The 18,902-nt window shown below is 40.5% G+C and overlaps 1 protein-coding gene across 3 annotated transcripts in view; it reads right to left on the bottom strand.

Moving 5' to 3' along the window:
* The window catches only part of fynb (FYN proto-oncogene, Src family tyrosine kinase b), a 94,124-nt gene that overhangs the window by 57,211 nt on the left and 18,011 nt on the right, over positions 1-18,902 (bottom strand). For 2 of the 3 annotated variants that reach the window (XM_034150398.1, XM_034150396.1), the window contains exon 2: positions 14,966-15,033. The exons of the other annotated variant lie outside the window; for it this stretch is intronic. The gene's annotated coding sequence lies outside the window, so the exon portion shown is untranslated. The remainder of the gene's footprint in view (positions 1-14,965; positions 15,034-18,902) is intronic. 3 annotated transcript variants of the gene reach the window in all.

The raw sequence follows: 18,902 nt of genomic DNA, 5'->3' as shown, positions 1-18,902 counted from the left end.
TGCTTATATAACTAGGGTTACAATACGTAACCCCCCGTTTCATCTCACAGCTCCGGTGACAATATACCTGTCACAGCTCCCAGGGCAGTAAGTCTAAAGTCATTGAAGAGCTACAGCTGCTGTTGTTCCAGCCTTCGGATTCCCAACCCCTGCCTGATCAAGCAAGCCAATAAAAGTCTGTGTTCGTTTTCCTCTCCCAGCCATATGGTGGCCTCTAAACTTCATGTGCGTGCATATAGTCGCCAGGCTCACTTACTGTTAGGGATGGGTATCGTTAAGGTTTTAACGGTACTACTACTTTTATCGATACCGCTTATCGGTCCGGTCTTTTAACGGTACTCTTATCGGTTCTTTTGGAGAGAAAAATGAGGTAAACTAACTATATGTTGTATGTCAGGGACGACGGATGGAAATTAGCTCAAAGCTAAAATCCGGCATATTTACACTTGAAGCTAGGGTGACCAGATGTCCCGCTTTGCGCGGGACTGCACAGCATTTTCACGACTTTTGGTGCGTCCCGCAAATTGAGACGATGTCCCGCATATTTCATTTTGATTGGCCAAAACGCTTTTCTGCCATTATGATTATGTTTTAAACGGCATTATGTAAGTTGCGCTGACAGGCGACAGAGGTCCACAGTGTACCCCCCCCCCCCCCCCGTTGACAGTTCATGCGTCAACATTACATTTACATGTCCCACATTGTCCCACACAAATATACTCTCTGTCCCACTTGTGGCTTTCTGTCACCTGGTCACCCTACTTGAAGCATTATTTGTCTAAAGTGTTCATTAATGTGCATTGTCCCTATTCAAATAAACGATTAAATGAAAATTAACAAATTGTGAACAAAACTAACATTGCTTTTTATTTAAATGAAATGCATAATATTTCACATCAACAGAAACAACAACGTTTTAACAAATCATATTAAATAATCTGATGACAGAACTGTGAACAGAATGGCTGAAACTTTAACAAACTAAATAACTCAGTTCCCTCTAATCATTAACCCATGTTTGAATCATTGAGTTAGCTCCGTGTGTTGCTGCTAGCATACATAACACCTGACGTAGAAACGTTACTCGTGGATGGGGCTACAGAGCTACTAGAGAGACAGTCGAACCCGGTGCATTTCTCCGTCTGAACGTGGTGCACTTTTGCAAGATGTTTAGACAAATTGCTCGTGTTACCGCCCTGACATGCTAAACTCTTATTGCACTTTAGGCAACGAGCGAGACGGGTAAACGTTTAACCACACCTCGGAGCGCGTTCTCTCCGCCATCTCCTCCGTGTGTGTGTGTGTTGCTGCATGTAGCAGCTGCGTGTGTGTAAACTGCCCCGCCCCCTCGCAAGCAGGCGGGGGAGAGAGATCTCTCGTCTGGATTGGAGAGATCGAAAATACTAAAAATGACGCATTTTGCAGTCTTTTTGCATATTAGAAACGGAGTTGGCGACACTAAAACTGCAATATAATGTTTGTGTAGCAATAATACACATGACATATTTTTTAGATGTCTCCAGTACCGATAAAAAGACCGATAACGTCGGAGCTTAACGGTACCACGGTCTTTAATAATTCAGCCCCGGGGCCCGTTTAATACCGGGGCTCGGTACCCATCCCTACTTACTGTAGACACTTATTTTTCTGAAGTTGTTAGCAACACACAGTAGAGACTAACAGGAAAGACAAGGCAACAGATGAGGGGGTGAAGTGAGAAATCTTATTTTAAGTTTCCTACGCAGATCCTGGCCTCTTTTATCTGATGTTAGATGGGAGGGTGGTGTACGGTAGAGAAGAGGAAACATCATGAGATCATTTGTGGGTTAAAACCAATCGGAACAGGTGGTCATTTTCCTCTCCAACCCTCTTGATGTTAATTCTTGAGAGGGGTGAGGTGGGTGAGGAGGGCATTCATGGCACACAAACTCTAACCTCAACCCATAACTCTTACTGTACAAGCCTGTCCTGTCTACTTAAATACTAATGGAAAACAAACCTGCATTTTGTGCCCTTTTTGCAGCTTGGGTGCATATTTCTATTGTGGGAAATGACTCTCACACTGCTGTACATTCTTGCATGATGATGCTCTGATATAGAAAAAGTTACTTTACCAAGTTTCCACTGACAGTCAAATCAATAGACCAGAATATAAGGCAGCCACCACAAACTTTGAGCAAGGCGTGTGACCTGTTTGCAGATTTATTGCACAAGAGTGCACAGTCTGTAGTGTACTACAGACAGATGATACATTAAAAGAAAGTTCTTATAAGTAAAACATAAAAAAACAGATATGGGCTGTTCAGTATATCCTTTGTTGTGCTTCGAAGGTTCAGTGGGTATAACTTGAAGGCTTTGACCTGGAACACCTGTTCAGTGCAGGTCTCATAAAGTGTGCATGAAATTAAGAGTGAATAACAAGCACAGTGAGCCAACACACAGCACATCCTGTGGGAGCTCTTTAGTTTACATCCTACACGGATCACTTTATGTGTCAATATAATGAAGTGAAGCTTAGCTAGGTTCATTAGCAGCAGCACTTCTGCCCACTGTCTGCGTCTCCTTAGCATCAGGCAAACTAAGAACCACAGTGGAGCAGCACTCACATTTCAGTTGCACAGCCCACACTGGCCCAGTCATTATGGTGGAGGCAGCCAGCTGGGAGAAGGAGAGCAAGTATGTGTGTGTCTCATGGCTGCAGATGAATTTAGGAATGAATATCAATGTCTATGATAATATGAGGATAATTACAGCTGTGCTGTTTACATCTCTTCCTAAAACTCTCAGAGACAGAGAGATGTTGAATCATGAAAACATGATTGGAATTAATGACTCATTTTCTGTTTCTCACTGGCCTACAATCCCTCCCACCCAGCAGAGAGCATAAGCGATATACTGTGGCATTTCTTCCACGTCATGGACACCTCACAAGCTGAAGAATAGGCTCAGTCACACGCAATCTTTACAATGAGGCCTCTCTGCCGGCTCTATCTGTAGCGACACATGCAGGAGCACCATGGGAAACTGGAGCACACATAATAAAGGAGCGATGACTGAGCCTGCATAATGAACACATTTGCTATGAATATGGGATGCTCAGCTGACATGTTTCCTGGGAGAATCCCTTGTACAGCTTGTCTCCACTCACCCATTGATGAATTCCACCAAGAACTCCTGCTCTCCATTTATAGCTGTTTGTCAGTGGCTTGTCTTTAGGTTTTAACAATGAGCCTCCTGTGTCAGCAGGCTGGGTGTTATTGATGGAGGCTCTGAGCTCAGAAAGCTACTGACTGCCTCGGCCAGACATGGACACCCCCTTCGCTTCAAAATAAGGTGCATCAAACACTGGGTTTATGATTCAGCTGCACTTCCCAACTCAATTATGACGGGCTCGCTGCTAGCTGTTTACGTACAGATGGCTGACACACCATTGTCCATGCCATCAGGAGCACATTCAGGTATTTGCCCAAGAATGCATCGACATGTTGACTGCAGTGGACTGGGATCGAACCCCGACTGGCTTTACGACCATAGAGGAGGAGCGGAGGGGTGACATCACTCACTCTTCACGACCCTACTAGTATAACACATGTCTGAGTGTACAGGCAACCACCTTTTACTGCTGTATTTCCACATTTACCTCCTGCCTGTAGAGTGATGCAGTGATGATGTATTTTTGTACGCCGACCCGGAAGTGAGCATAGCAGCGGCATGTTTTGTTCAGGGGGATATTCTCCACATATTAACACCTCTATGATTTTTGAAGCGTAATTCCAATCTACATGAGTAAAAAGAGATTGTAACGGCCCGTCTACACAGCGGCGTGCGTTGAAGCTTGCTCCATTTTTTGGAATATGAGGAAATTACCTGCGGTGTGTCTCTCCCAGCATACACGCGGTTTGATTGGCTGCATAAACGGGATTTGATTGGCTGACGCTTCCACCGAAGCTTCAGAAGCTTCAAAAGTTGAGCAATGTTCTCCGCTCTGCTTCCCACAATGCAGTTCGGCGAAAAGAGAGGCAGAGTGACGTCACCCCATTCAAAGTGAATGGGCAGAAGCGTTGGAAGATTTTTTTAACGCTGCTGTGTGGACGTACCGCTAGGCTACAAAGGATCTACATTGCATGGCTGCACCGCTAAGCTAAAGGCTGCTAATGTTTGGCGTGATGACTTCAAGTAGTCTCATTTAGACACTTGTTAGCAGCCACATTTTTTGAGAAAGATAAAAGCTTTGGAAATTCACCAGTCGGGTGGTGCAGTGCATAATGTATCTCTTGATGCGACCTTGTGCTCATCCAAGAAAAGACAAACTGTTCTTTGACTGTGAGTTATGTGATATCAGTGCCATCCCGCTAACACTGCATTATAAATCAAATTTCATCTGCTGCAATATGTATATGGGATAAGAGAAAAACAATAGTGATGGTGGGGCATGAGAAATCACATAGTGGCATAGCTTCACAGTGAACTGGCTGACCTCACATTAACCCCTGCAGGGATCTTAAGGCGGCTCATTCTTCGTCCTTTTTGCTGCTTAAAGTACTGTTACCATGACAGCACGAATGCACACACATTCAAATCCCATTTGAAAAAAGTGAGATGTGTGGCAGGTGAAATGTATCAATTATCAGTCCTGTGAGTTCCTTGTGATATCCTTGATCCTAATGTTATTTTAAACCGCTTTTAATCTATATTTGTGGGGCGACTAGTGTGAGTGTATTTTTTTATTAATATTGTTAAATAAAACAAAACCATGTGCATGAGTCTTATCCTGAATGCATGAGCGTTGGCAGCTCTGATTTATATGCACCTGTGCACGTAGAATCACGTGGTACACTTACATAAGTTATTTCAAACCCTGCAAGAGTTTCATTTTATGAGGGAATACACATGCAGCCCCTGTAGAAAGCACGGCCCATGCTAATGCACCAGGTTTGTGTGAGAACAGCAGGCCGGCCTCTGGCATCGACCTCAAGTGGTGGAGGCCAGCTGGTGGGTGGAGTGGTTTAATGTGTATGTGCTCCTCTATCCTAGTGATGCTCATGCACTTCCAGACAAGGGAAATCCTTCAGCATGAGCATGTTGTGCATCTGCTGTCAGTGTTTACATGAGGTTGTTGTAACAGCCCAGCTAGCAGGGAACGTTCTCACAACTTTGGCTAACGTTACCTACAGGTTCTAATAATGTTTTAAAGAAAACGTTGTTTCTAAATTGACCAATCAGAATCGAGTATTCAACTAAACCATGTAATACAAATTTCAGTTTGTTACTGATGGCCAGCTCCTTTTCTAATTAAAATAAAAAGTACTTTATTTGGCCTCCGTATTGTTTATGGTTGAATGTGGGCCACGAAAAATGTTTAGATTCTTAAAGTGGACCTATCATGCTATATTTGAATAATATATTGTAGGGCCATACAGAGTTCCCATTAGAATATTTTCTTGCCGGTCAAAATGTCCGTTAAAGTTTAAATTTTCCGGACAAAATGAGAAAAGTGCCGGTCAAAGGTCTTCTTCTTATTATTATTATTTATTGAGCTTTAAAACAAATTCATATGATTCGATATTAAACAAACTAATTACTAAGTACAGTAATTTACAAAAACACGGGAATAATAAACGGAGCGCTCTCTCCCTCTCCTGACAGCCCGCCAGTATCATGCAGCTCGCGGATCCAGTAATGAGTGACCCGACAGTAAAACTAAACATATCTATAACTAGTTTAGGTAGTTTGAGAGGTAATTCAAATAGCTACGTGTGATGTTCTAACCTGAAGTGTGTTTTGCTCTGCTCACCGCTGCAGGTGATCATGCAGAGCTGCGTGTCGACTCGTCAGCAGCAGCTGATCTCTCGCTCCCGTCAGATTAGACTTTACTCGCGTTTATGTCCATATCGATCAGATCTAGCTAGTTCTAGCTAATGATATGACTACCTGCTTATTAAAAGACACCTAAACAATAAGTGTCGCCACAAAGTATAGCGCAGCATTATGCATTTGTTTACATGCCCACCGGAACCCCCGAGGCATTACCAACAGATCAACGCACAATCAACCCACACTGAAAAAAGGTTTTCGAGCTGTACTCCATCCAATTTATAATTGTCCTTTCATTCAATTCAACATTATTTGTTTTATTTCTTCAACTAATAATTTGTTTATCAATATATTTTTTTAATGTAAATATTTTTCATTCAGAGCTCAACTAAGAAATATCCGTTTTGACGAATATACAATCTTAAGGTTACGCATAGGCCCGCACATGCGCATTAAACAGAAAGCTATAAGACAGGACCGTCTTCAAACAACCCAGGCCGCCCAGGAAGAGAGCCTCAACACGACCGATCTTTTCCTGCACCGGAGAGACAGAGAGCAACCATTACATTGTGGTAAGTGAAAACAACAATTTAATTATGCTGCTGTATTTCGTAGCATACTGTTATTTCCATGCTATATATTTTGCCATTTCTCTGCAAACGTACTTGGTAACATTATTTGATGTCGACGTTGGTAAATGTTAAACTTAGTTTAGTTTAACGTTACACTTGCTAACATTACGTGATGTCCACGTTGGTAAGTCTTAAACTTAGTTTAAAGTTACACTTGCTAACATTACGTGATGTCCACGTTGGTAAGTCTTAAACTTAGTTTAACTTTACACTTGGTAACAATACGTGATGTAGACGTTGGTAAATGTTACATAAATTAACTCATTTTATCCGTGACTTATTTTACAGCGGTAAAGTTAATTGGCTAGTTATTAGCTAGCTAGCAAGCAGCTAGCATACCACCATGTTATTAGCTAGCTAGCAAGCAGCTAGCATACCACCATGTTATTAGCTAGCTAGCAAGCAGCTAGCATACCATGCGGGCCCGGTGGTTCTAATTCAACTTCAAGTTTTATTTTTGCATGCTATATATTTTGCCATTTCTCTGCAAACATACGTGGTCACATTAGATGTCGACGTTGGTAAATGTTAAACTTAGTTAAGTTTAACGTTACACTTGCTAACATTACGTGATGTCGTTGGTAAATGTTACATAAATTAACTCATTTTATCCGTGACTTTACAGCGGTACGTTAATTAGCCCGGCCCGCATGGTGGTATGCTATCTGCTTGCTTGCTAGCTAGCTAATAACTTGGTAGCAGTTGGTTCAAAGACTCCTGCATATAATGTAATTATCTTAATAAGATGCTGTGTGGTGTGATTTCCAATATAATAAATGCTGAAAAATAAGTGCACAGTATGTTTTATTAATTTAATTTAGTGATACACTTAGCAGTTACTCCTGAGTTTAATTTGTTTGGCACCCTGTAACAATCTGGGTTTCTCATTTTGCCCCCCAGGAAAAGTAATTGCCCACCCTGCTAATAATATTAACAACTAAGATGGGAGGTGAGAAGGGTCTGCTCTGATCTGAGCATCTCAAAATGATAAAGACAATGGCGCACCCAGCAATTTGTAATGTAATGTCAATTTGACAAACAAGATATGAAATTTCCAATCGAAAAACACTGCTAACCTTACTATAGGTGTGTACAATCGTAGATAAAAAATATAGCTAGATGACTTCATCCTAAACTAAGCCTTAAACAACTATATTGATTGCATTAAAGTTAAATCATATTCTGCCATTGATTTGAGCATTTCTATTGGTGATGTTTATGAAGACTATGAGTTAATCTCTCTTTTTTTCTCCCTCTTTCAGACTCCTCTCACTCTTATCTAGGATATTGGTTTCCTCGGGTGGAAACATCTATATCTTCAGCCACAACCCTCTCATTGCTGCTGTTACGGTTGGACATACAGTAGAAACTTTGTTGGGATTTTTGCTTTTTTGGGGATTTCATTTTTCAATGGTGGGGGGGGAGTTATTGGTTATTTGATGGATGTGGAGATGCAAGGACTGTGGCTATTCATGTACCAGAAGATCTGAACTGCTAAAACATTATAGACTAGATCATCAACATTATGGAAGGCACCGTTCTTATCCCTGCCTATATGAAAACTGCCCATTTTCATGTAAAACATGGAATGCACTACTGAAGCATCTTTGTACACAACACCCTTCTCAGCAATCCTCAAGAGCAGAGATCTCACATTTTAAGTGCCATCTTTGTGACGACAATCAACTTGCTACTGAAACAGACTTTTTTCACCACATGTATGTTGATTGTTCATATCAAACCAACATATATGGAAGTTTCCACACTCATAAATGGAGAAAACACAAAGTATGTACAGTTAGAGATTTAAAACCTGCACTCGAAGTTCAAGAGGTACACTAACTTTACTCATAGTATGTATGTATATGTGTGTGTGTAATCAAATGTACGTAAAGCTAAATCACATGCTTTTGCATGAGGCACATATCATTTGTCTGTCTTTGATATATATATATATATATCTATACTACCTATATTCCCTAGGTGAATGAAGAATTCCTCAGAGTAACCACAATACCCCTTGAAGCAAGGTTCATGCAGAAACTTGACGAGAAGTGCAGTGAACTAATTCAAGTCGTCACAAAGAAGGGTGGAGCTATCCGGGAGAAGACAAAGCTCCTGCCAATTGTGGAAACGGTATGTACAGATGTTTTTTACTTTACTGCTCACTTACATATATGCCTCAATAACAATAGATATATTTTTCAATACATAATCAATTATTTATAGCATTGGTCACTGATCCGACACAGCAACCTTTTAGCCGGAGGTTTCATAGACTTGGCACATTCATTCTTCATGTTCATGTTTTTCTACATATTTATAGGTGCAGACATCCATTTTGGCGTAATGGGAATTCTTGGCTGTTTTTTCATGGCCTTAATATGGTTGACACACTAATTGACTGATATTGTAATCATTATTTTATCGACTGATATGAAAAAGTGTCCAGCCCTAACTTCACGCCAAACTATGCTCTTTTTTCATGTCTCTACTGTCTAAATGCATCCTTACTCATTTATCACCCAAAGCTCATTTGCATTTATGACCATTCCCATGCATTCATTCCTACATACACTAGCTCTCAATCCCACATTAACAAACCGTGGCACACTCACACTGATTGAATGGACGAACTGAACAATTAACATTAATTATTGTGACTGTCTTCATGCAGGATACTGACACCACTACAAAGAGGGAGATTGCTCTCAAATGTCTCATCGTCAACATGGGAGAATCGGTGGAGGACCTGATCAAAGAATTCCTGGTAAGGCAAGATTACTGTTGAGATGTTAAAATTCTAGCTAAGGCTGTCCACTTTATATGATGTGTGTTACATTTTAGTTATTTAGCAGGTGCTCTTATCCCGAGTGACTAACAACAAGTGTAATAGGAGTACAAGTGAAATTCAAATGTCACCAAAACAGCGAGTAACCAATAGGCAGTCCTAGTAGTGTTTAAAGACGTGCTCAGGCAATAGCTACAGACAAGAGCCAAAGCAATGCATCACGATACAATTCCTTCTTACAGCCAATTATGGCCTTCCAGGATGTCCACGATATGTCTTAACAGTTATTCATCTGGGGGGAAACCCGAGCTATATTGATTTCAGATTCTTTTTTCCTAAATTATTTTCCAGGTGTCGGAGAAGGAAGAGGCTGGACAAATTCTTCAGCGGGAAACTATCGCAATCTTCGTCATCAGAGATGCACAAGCCGCAACCAAAGACATTGGCATCATACTTGAGGGACAAGAGGTTGTGAATAAGTTGGCGTCTGTTGCAAATGCTGTCGCCATTCTCCTGGGCTTCCTTTATGCTCTCAATCTGGAATATCCCAAGACATTAAAATTGACATTTGAATATATCCAGAAAGTCTTCATGGAGCTGGACCCGAAAGGCATGGCCACCAAGGTCAAGAAGCTCTATGACCAGCTCTACAATAGAGCTTAGTTCAGGTTTCCTACACGTCCAAGTTTTCCAGTCATGGAAAATGATAACAAGTCACAGAAAACGTATGTGACTGTCCTGGAGAATGAAAAGGTTACACACCTGTGTGTAACTAGATATGGTTCGTCATTCTGAAGTAGAACTGTTAGAAAATATAAAAACTGTCCTAGCAATTACCCTGTGGCACTGATGGGCTCTGCTCTGGCTGGTCGAGTACGCAACTGTTTTGCGTACGCATTTGATTTCAAAGGTCAATAATATGTTTGGCTGCCAGCTCTTCAAAGTTCCAAATCTGACCCTTGAGAACTAAGCTTACTGGCTAACTTAAGACTTGACTCACTTTTACACGATTTTTCAAAATGTGTAGAATGTCTTCATGTCTGGTCAGCTCAATGTTAACCTCACTTGAGGATTTTACATTTCAGCACGTTTGGGATTCCAAAGTTAATGTTATTGGAGTTGTACAATGTTAAGATAAATCAGGGTTAGGCTGTGATTTAAAGCACGCAAAACATAACTAATTTAAGGAAAAGGGCTTAAAAATACAGCTAAATTGTTTTACCCTTAAAGGTAATATTTATTAAAATGATAATTTAGGTATTTTTCTCACTGTAAACTGGTGGTCATATTTTTGCTTGCTTATATCACAGCATAAGTCTGAAAGATGTTTCATTTTCAAAAGGAACGGTCACTTTATAGTATGAACGTTTTTCATTTGTTTTCTTAAATGTTTTGATATGTGGGGCTGACAATCAGACCATTGAAACTTGACTGTTTTCTGGCAAGAATTATTTTTCATTTTTATGCCTTTAGGCATACAACCGAGGGGTGGTTTTTCTATGTATTATTTTAAATTGTTACATTTTATTTGAACAATGCAGATGCCCTGTAAATATGGTTGTTTTATAAGTAATAAACCCGTTATTAAATATCACAATGTGTAATGAGAATTATTGATGTAATCTATATTTTTTGGATTAGATTAAACATTCAGTTTATGTTCCTTAAATGAGAAAAATATAGTTTAACAAAATGTATACATTTTTGATTGGATAAAACAAATAATATTTAGTTAATTTTAACGAGAAAAAACTGTTTGATAAAATCTATATTTTTTTGTTTGGATTAAATATAGAATTTAAATTAATTGACTTCCTTCAACAAGACAAATATACTTTGTGCCAAGTCTTATATAATAGTTTCCATGGACATAAGAAATATTGTTTGAGGCAAGTTATTTATTTTTCATTGGCTCAAGCTATAGAGTATAGATGTGAACCATTACCCTAAATTTTTTTAATTGGTTGAACGAAATACTTTTACCAGTGCATACAGGACATCTCTTTATCCACATTAAGTGTTAGACATTAGAATTGACTATTCTTGTCTGTCACATACTCTTCTTGTCTGTCACATACTCTTTTGTCTGTCACATACTATTCTTGTCAGTCACATAAGTGGCGCAACTGATGCGGTATTGCGCTAAGGGGAAATTATTTTGACCGGACATTTTGACCGGAGAGATTTAGATTTGCCGGTCTTCAGCATATTTTACCGGTCATAGTCCGGTAATTACCAGCTAAAGGGAACTGTGGGGCCATACCTATATAAAACATGTCTGTGAAGTTTTTTTTTCAAAATACCAAACAGATCATGCATTTTAGCCATGCCTCATTTTGCTCTATTTTGCTCTCCTCCACCCCTGTCTTTGCATGCGCTGCAGCTGACCACCTCCTTTGCAGGGGGGCGAGACACGAGCGTCATGCTACCATGCTGTTACCATGCCACGGCAACCTCTCATTCCCCTGATAGGTGGAGAGTTGGCCATATAGGCGGAGCTCCTCGTTCCTGACGTCAGAGAATTTTCAAATCTGTATCAGTCTGTATCAGATCCGTTGCAGCCCCGTTTTTAGAGATTTGGGTATGGAGGAAAAGAGAGAGGGTTGTGTTTTCTGACACTTGGTGAGTTCCCTGGAACACCGGGGACACATATTCATGTATAAAAGACGTACAAAAGTGCATTTTGCATGATAGGTCCCCTTTAAGTGGGCCCTGAGTTGAAAAAGGTTGGGAACCGCTGATCTAGAGGAAAAACATCAAGCTTGTACCCAGCTAGCAGGGAACTTTCTCACAACTTTGGCTAACGTTACCTACAGGTTCTAATAATGTTTTAAAGAAAAACGTTTTCATCTGATGCTAACCTGCTAACATCTCAGTAAATGAGCTAGTAGATCATTTTAATTCAAAAATTAAAAATGTTATAGATACCATTGCTCCAACTAAGGTAAAGGAAGTGATTAGCAAGAAAATATCTCCATGGAGAAAGGCCATGACCGTGAGAACAGAAAAAAGAGAGTGTCGAAAAGCTGAACGTAGGTGGCGAAAAACAAATCTCCAGGTTCACTTTGAAATCTATAAAGAGAGACTTGGCCTTTATAATTTGGAATTGAAAAACGCACGACAGTCTTTCTTCTCTGACATCATTACCAAAAACAAAAACAACGCACGTGCCTTGTTTGCTACCGTCGACAGACTAACTAACCCCCCAATGTCAGTAGCCTCTGAATTTCTATCCACCAGGGCGTGCAATGATTTTGCCTCCTTCTTCACTGACAAAATTCAGAAAATTAGACAAGCAGTCAGTGCCTCTACATCAGGTACAGCAAATGTTTTGTCCCTATGTCCACCTAATATCAATTCAAACACCATGACACAATTCCATCAGATTAATGGTAAAAACTTAGAGGACATTATTCAACTTCTGAAATCCTCCTCCTGCTGCCTTGATATTATTCCAACAGGATTTTTCAAAGATGTTTTTCCTTGCATGGCCTCAGATCTACTTCATATAGTAAACACATCTCTTCACTCAGGTATTTTTCCAGAGGCCCTGAAAACTGCAGTCATTAAACCGCTCTTAAAAAAGAATAATCTAGATGCCTCAGTAATGAACAATTACAGGCCAATATCAAACCTGCCATTTCTAGGTAAAATCATTGAAAAAGTAGTATTTCAACAGTTGAGTAACTTCTTGCATTTAAATAACTGTTTGGATGTGTTCCAGTCAGGATTTCGTCCAAACCACAGCACTGAGACTGCTCTTGTAAAGGTCTTCAATGACATCCACTTAAACACAGACAGTGGCAGAACTTCAGTGTTAGTATTATTAGATCTCAGTGCTGCATTTGACACTGTTGACCACAACATATTACTAGACCGACTAGAAAACTGGGTGGGACTTTCGGCAACAGTTCTAAATTGGTTTGAGTCCTACTTAAAGGACAGAAAAAACTTTATTTCTATAGGTAAATACACATCTGAGTTGACAAATATGACATGTGGGGTACCTCAAGGCTCCATCTTGGGGCCTCTTCTCTTTAACATCTACATGCTACCACTGGCTCAGATAATGAAAAACAACAAAATAAGTTACCATAGCTATGCGGATGACACACAAATGTACGTAACAATTTCACCAGGAGATTATGCTCCAATTCAAACACTGAGTAAGTGCATTGAACAAATCAATGACTGGATGTGTCAGAACTTTCTCCAATGAAACAAAGATAAAACTGAGGTAATGGTTTTTGGAGCCAAGGCAGAACGTATAAAAGTTAGCGCTGAGCTTCAGTCTGCAATGTTCAAAACAACAGATAAAGCCAGAAATCTAGGTGTAGTCATGGACTCTGACCTGAGTTTCAACAGTCACATTAAAACAGTTACTAAATCAGCCTACTATCACCTAAAGAACATATCTAGGATTAAAGGACTAATGTCACAGCAGGATTTGGAAAAACTTGTCCATGCTTTTATCTTCAGTAGACTCGACTACTGCAATGGTGTCTTTACAGGCCTCACTAAAAAATCTATTAGAAAGCTGCAGCTAATTCAGAACGCCGCTGCTCGAGTCCTCACTAACACTAAGAAAGTGGATCACATCACTCCAGTTCTGAAGTCCTTACACTGGCTTCCTGTGTGTCAAAGAATAGATTTCAAAATATTGTTGCTGGTTTATAAAGCTTTGAATGGTTTAGGCCCAAAATACATGTCTGACCTACTGCTAAATTATGAACCATCCAGAACCCTCAGGTCTTCAGGGACTGGTCAGCTTTCTGTCCCCAGAGTCAGAACTAAACATGGTAAAGCAGCATTCAGTTATTATGCTCCGAATATCTGGAACAAACTCCCAGAAACCTGCAGGTCCGCTGCAACTCTTACTAGTTTTAAATCCAGGCTGAAGACTTTTCTTTTTGCCGCTGCTTTTAATTGAACTATTCACATCTTAAACTGCACTGTAACTTTTAACTTTTATTCATGTATTTTTTCTTTTAATGTTTATTTTATTATCTTTCCTTTTTAATGACTGATTTTAAATGCCATTTTTAAAATGTCTTCCATTTTTGTAAAGCACTTTGAATTACCTTGTGTTGAAAGGTGCTATATAAATAAACTTGCCTTGCCTTGCCTTGCCTTGATGTTCAAAGAACCTTTTGAGGATGTTTATTATTTCAAATAATGTTCCTATATGGTTTAAGGTTAACTAAGACATAACGTTTTAACTGCAACATACAGAGGATGTTTTGAGGATGTTATTAAGGCCTGAGATGACAGAATGTTTTTTATAAAACACGGCCAGATAGCTTATCTAACAGTTAGAACCTACATACGAGACACAACCTTTATAGTCAGAAAAAAAGTGTGATTATTTTCTGATATTTTACACATATGATATTATGAATACTGTGGGCCTACATACCTTAGTGTGATTATAAGTGCATGTGAGTGAATATTGGCATGCAAATTTGTTTTTATACGTCCTATTCATTGTCTCAATGCGCTCATACATCTTAAGAAAGTTATCACCGAATATTTTAAGAATGTTTTTAGAGAACGTTATCCTACCTTTCAGAAGAACATTCTGGGAACCAAAAGACAACTTCCCGCTGAAAACATTCTTAGAACAGTGAATGGTAACATTCTCAGAATGTTTTTAGAACCAAAAATGTCTAGCTGGGAGAGCATGCAAGAATAATCTGTCTATGAGTGTTTGTGTGAGGGAGAGCCGTACCTCTGGTTTTCAGCGTATCAGGATTTTTATTTCCTCCACATTGCTTTGTGTGCCGCCAAAACAGAGGCCTGCAGGGACACAGAGATGCTTAATTATTCATCTTCCCATTCAATCAAACTTCAAGATCAAGTGCATGTGCCAGTCGTCATTCACACTTCCTTGCGAAAATAGGTCTTAGAAATGTAATAAATATAATTATTTGTGAGAACAAAATGGGGAAAACTTCTTGTTCGCCCATAACATGGTGAAAACATGGAGACTGACAAACACACGTTTTACTGTTGGAAAGAATGACCCCAATACACTTCTCATCTCTTCTGACTGACAGACACATGTCTTTGTGTCTCTAATATTTCAAAAAGTACACATCAGGTTGCCGCCTGCTTGAATCAAAGCCTGCGTGATGGGCCCTTTTACTGCACTGCAGGTTTTTTGGGGCATCACAAGTAGACCTTAATTTTTTTTATTGCCATACAGTAAAGGACTTAAACAAATAATCTTCATATTTCATGCAATCATTGTTGTTATGCGCACATTATGTGCTTTACATGCAAGACAGACTGAAATGTGTCCGTGCTGCAAAACAAAGGCACAGAAATCTTCCTTTGAAAAGCAGCTGTCAAATGAATGTAGAACAGTTAAATGCACAACAGTCCATCTTTCCAGCGTAATTATAGGTAGACTTTCATATATCCACTAAGAAAAAAGTCTGGAGAAAAAGGTTTTTCTGCAGAATGAGTGCGGGTAAACCCTGCGGCTGCCAGCAGCTCTGTGACTGACAGCAGAATGTCACAATTGAGTCATTGTGTGGCGGGGGGGTGGCCGGGGTTAACTGCATGGCGCGCCTCCGAACTGCCCTTTATTTACAAAGGACACGCTGTCACCGCTGCCAAATATGTTGGAACCCATTAGCTGCTGATTTGACTTTAAAGCTCAGCCCCACTAATCTAATTGAATCTGTCTGTGCAGCTTCACTGACTGCTGGAGCTCAGAGTGCGTCTCACTGTGATGCAACGGTGTGTTGTGCAGCAGCAGACAGCAGCGCATGGTTTGTGTATGTGGGGACAGTAACATCATCATTTCCTGTTATTGGTTTGAATGAGGCCAACAGACACAATATGGTTTCGCTGATCAAATTGAACTGATTTTAAAATCACAAGATCAACACATCAACAACCTAATATACATTATTGTGTGTATAGCGAGGAGTATTCTTAAAGTCAATGGTTATTAAACTGTAACAGCAAATGTCATCTAGAAAAACGCAAACACAAACGCAAACACAATGCAGGCCAATGCAGACACAAAGGGCTTACTATTTTGGTTTTTCTGTATCTATAAAAAATATTGGAATAAACAAGACAAAAAAGAAGAAGAGGCAGAGGAAATGAGAAAGGAAATGAAGCAAGGTAACGAGGACAACAGCATAAGGAGAGATCGGCTCTCACACTCATACTTTCCAGATAAGTCTGAGCTGTTGTTATGTCACATTTCTGAATCTTACTCCTGTACACACACACAATTATTCAGCAGTTTGGAAAGTTAAAACAACTTTTACTTCAGTGTGATGATATCCAGTATTATTTAAACCAGGAACAGCACTGCTTTTTACTGGCAGGTTACAGCCTGTGTATTTTGGGATCTGTGCATAGAACAGTGAGGCTGCCTTAAAATACTGGAGCTGACCTCAGTGTGAGTGAAACCTGTGATTTAATTCTTCTTTAGCAGCACAAGATTGCCATTTGCATGTGGCGTGCTCCCTCTACTCGCTCTCTGTCGCCCCATGCAGCCATGGCGACGGGCTCCCAGCAGGCATTGCTGTGAGTTTGAGGAGCCCCTGGCCCTGGAGGGACGGCTGACTCTGTTTCCATCAGCAGCCCCCTCTAATAAAACATAGTGGCACTGAGGCTGCGGAGGAAGTGGTGACGGGGGACTCCACAGGCTGCTGAGCCACCAACACACAGGACAGGAAGTCAAACACTGCACATCCTGTCCAACACAGCCAGAGTTAACGCAGAAAAGTCAGGCTTTGTGCTTTTTTTAATTTCAATTTCTATAACCCTTCAGTGAGTCACTACCACTCAAAATCAATGCAGCAAACATATTGACTTTTTTAATCCACACATTCTTCTTCCTGTCAAAGACCCAAATGACCCATTACTTTACATTACAGTTAATTGAGTGATTATAGCAGCAGAGATGAGCAGCGGGCTGCAGCGGTCTGTCAGATCTCTTCTTTCTGACGCCTAACATTCACACAGTTCAGTCTTTTAACAAGGCTGATATAACTTGAGGAGATGTATCTGACTTCACACTGCTTCCTATGGAGACACTAAAGGCTTTAAACTATTTTTTTCCAATAATTTGAGGATTTAAGATCATTCTTTTACAACACAGAGTCGACAACAAAATGAAGCTGTAGATAAGTCCACTATTCTACACTAGAAAACACATGTCAACACAAAACGGGAGAAACTGCATAGTAGCGTGGTGAATTTTTCAAGGAGAAATACTATTCTTGAGTAAATGATTAAACTATATATTTACAAAGAAAAAAGACAACCTGATAAAACGTATGAACTTGGAATAAAAAATATGAAAGGGTTACGGGACCTCCTGATAGAAGATGAGTCCGACATATCTGCAGAATTTTGTCAGCGATGCACAATCCCTCACTACATTCCCACCTTTAAACAAAGCCATAGCATTGGGGGCCTCGGCAGAGCCAGGGGGGCCCCTGCTGGGATATGAACCCAAGGCTTAGGCAGGGGGCGCTCAGACACACCACGCCTTGTTCAGTTTAACACAATATTGCCCTTAGCCCGCAATTCTGGTTCATTTAAGGCCCCTCTCTGGGGTAAGTAGGGCACTTTGCCTTTTCAATATTTAGCATTTGCTGTATTTGCAAAGCTCACAGCTCCAGGCCGGAGCCGTTACATGTATTCAGTCCAACCCTGCAGACAGCGGGGGGGCGGGGAGTTCAGCAGGAGTAACACTATTCAGATGCCTGAAACATTGTCATGGAGTTCATGGTTAAGATATGACATGCTAAAACACTAATTTAACCACAATATTACAGCCCCATGAGCCCTGGCTGATTAGAGAGGTGAGGATAAAAATGTCCCCCCCCCCCCTCTGCTGCTCCATGCATCGGAGCATCTAAGGGACACCCTGAAGGAGAGGCTGATTCAATCTGCTATTACTGTTGATGGCTCTTTACACTGCATTATTTGTATTTATCATCATGTAGAAAGGTGTCATTGACACTGGGGGGACCACTTTTTGAATCAGACGGTTTTATCATCATCCTATTTAGCTTTCTTATTGTGCAAATGTAACTGTTGTTCGTTAATAACAACAGTTCTATTTCATTCCTACTGACCGCCAGAGGCAGTGCTTAACACTGGAAGTTATCCATCTCGCGCACGCGCAGGTCGAGTATTTAATATCAACAAAGTCATATGTGACCTGGGGTGGCATAGGGCAGCCCACCTATATCAGCCCACGACACCATCAGAAATGTCTCTATTATCTTCTCGCAGACGCGAACACAGGTTGAATACAGAGCTTGGGAAATAACATAGCCGGTGGCTCTTCGTTGGTAGCCCTGTAACCGTAGTGTTGGAGTCTCGGTTTCGTCCTCCAAGGGCTGCGATTGGTCACGAACGGCTGAACACATTAAGCTGACAGACCGGTGTTTTTCGCCAGGTATGTTCGGCAAATTGCAGATGCCGCTAGGCTAACGCTGTGTCTTCCCGGCTGAGGTAAATATCTCATTTAGTGGGAATGCTGTTAACAGCATTCGAACTATCTGTTCTTCTACGCACAAAATTCTTTATTATTATTCCGCCCGTTATTTTGCCGGTCTTCTTCTCCCGCATTGAACATCGCAGAAACTCCGTTCAAACATCAAAACGTTCAGCTCGGTCGGGAATCG

The sequence above is a fragment of the Trematomus bernacchii genome, unplaced genomic scaffold (genome assembly GCF_902827165.1).
Source record: "Trematomus bernacchii unplaced genomic scaffold, fTreBer1.1, whole genome shotgun sequence".
Lineage (NCBI taxonomy): Eukaryota > Metazoa > Chordata > Actinopteri > Perciformes > Nototheniidae > Trematomus > Trematomus bernacchii.
Note: the sequence above shows the minus strand (reverse complement) of the source record. Positions and strands in the feature narration are given on the sequence as shown.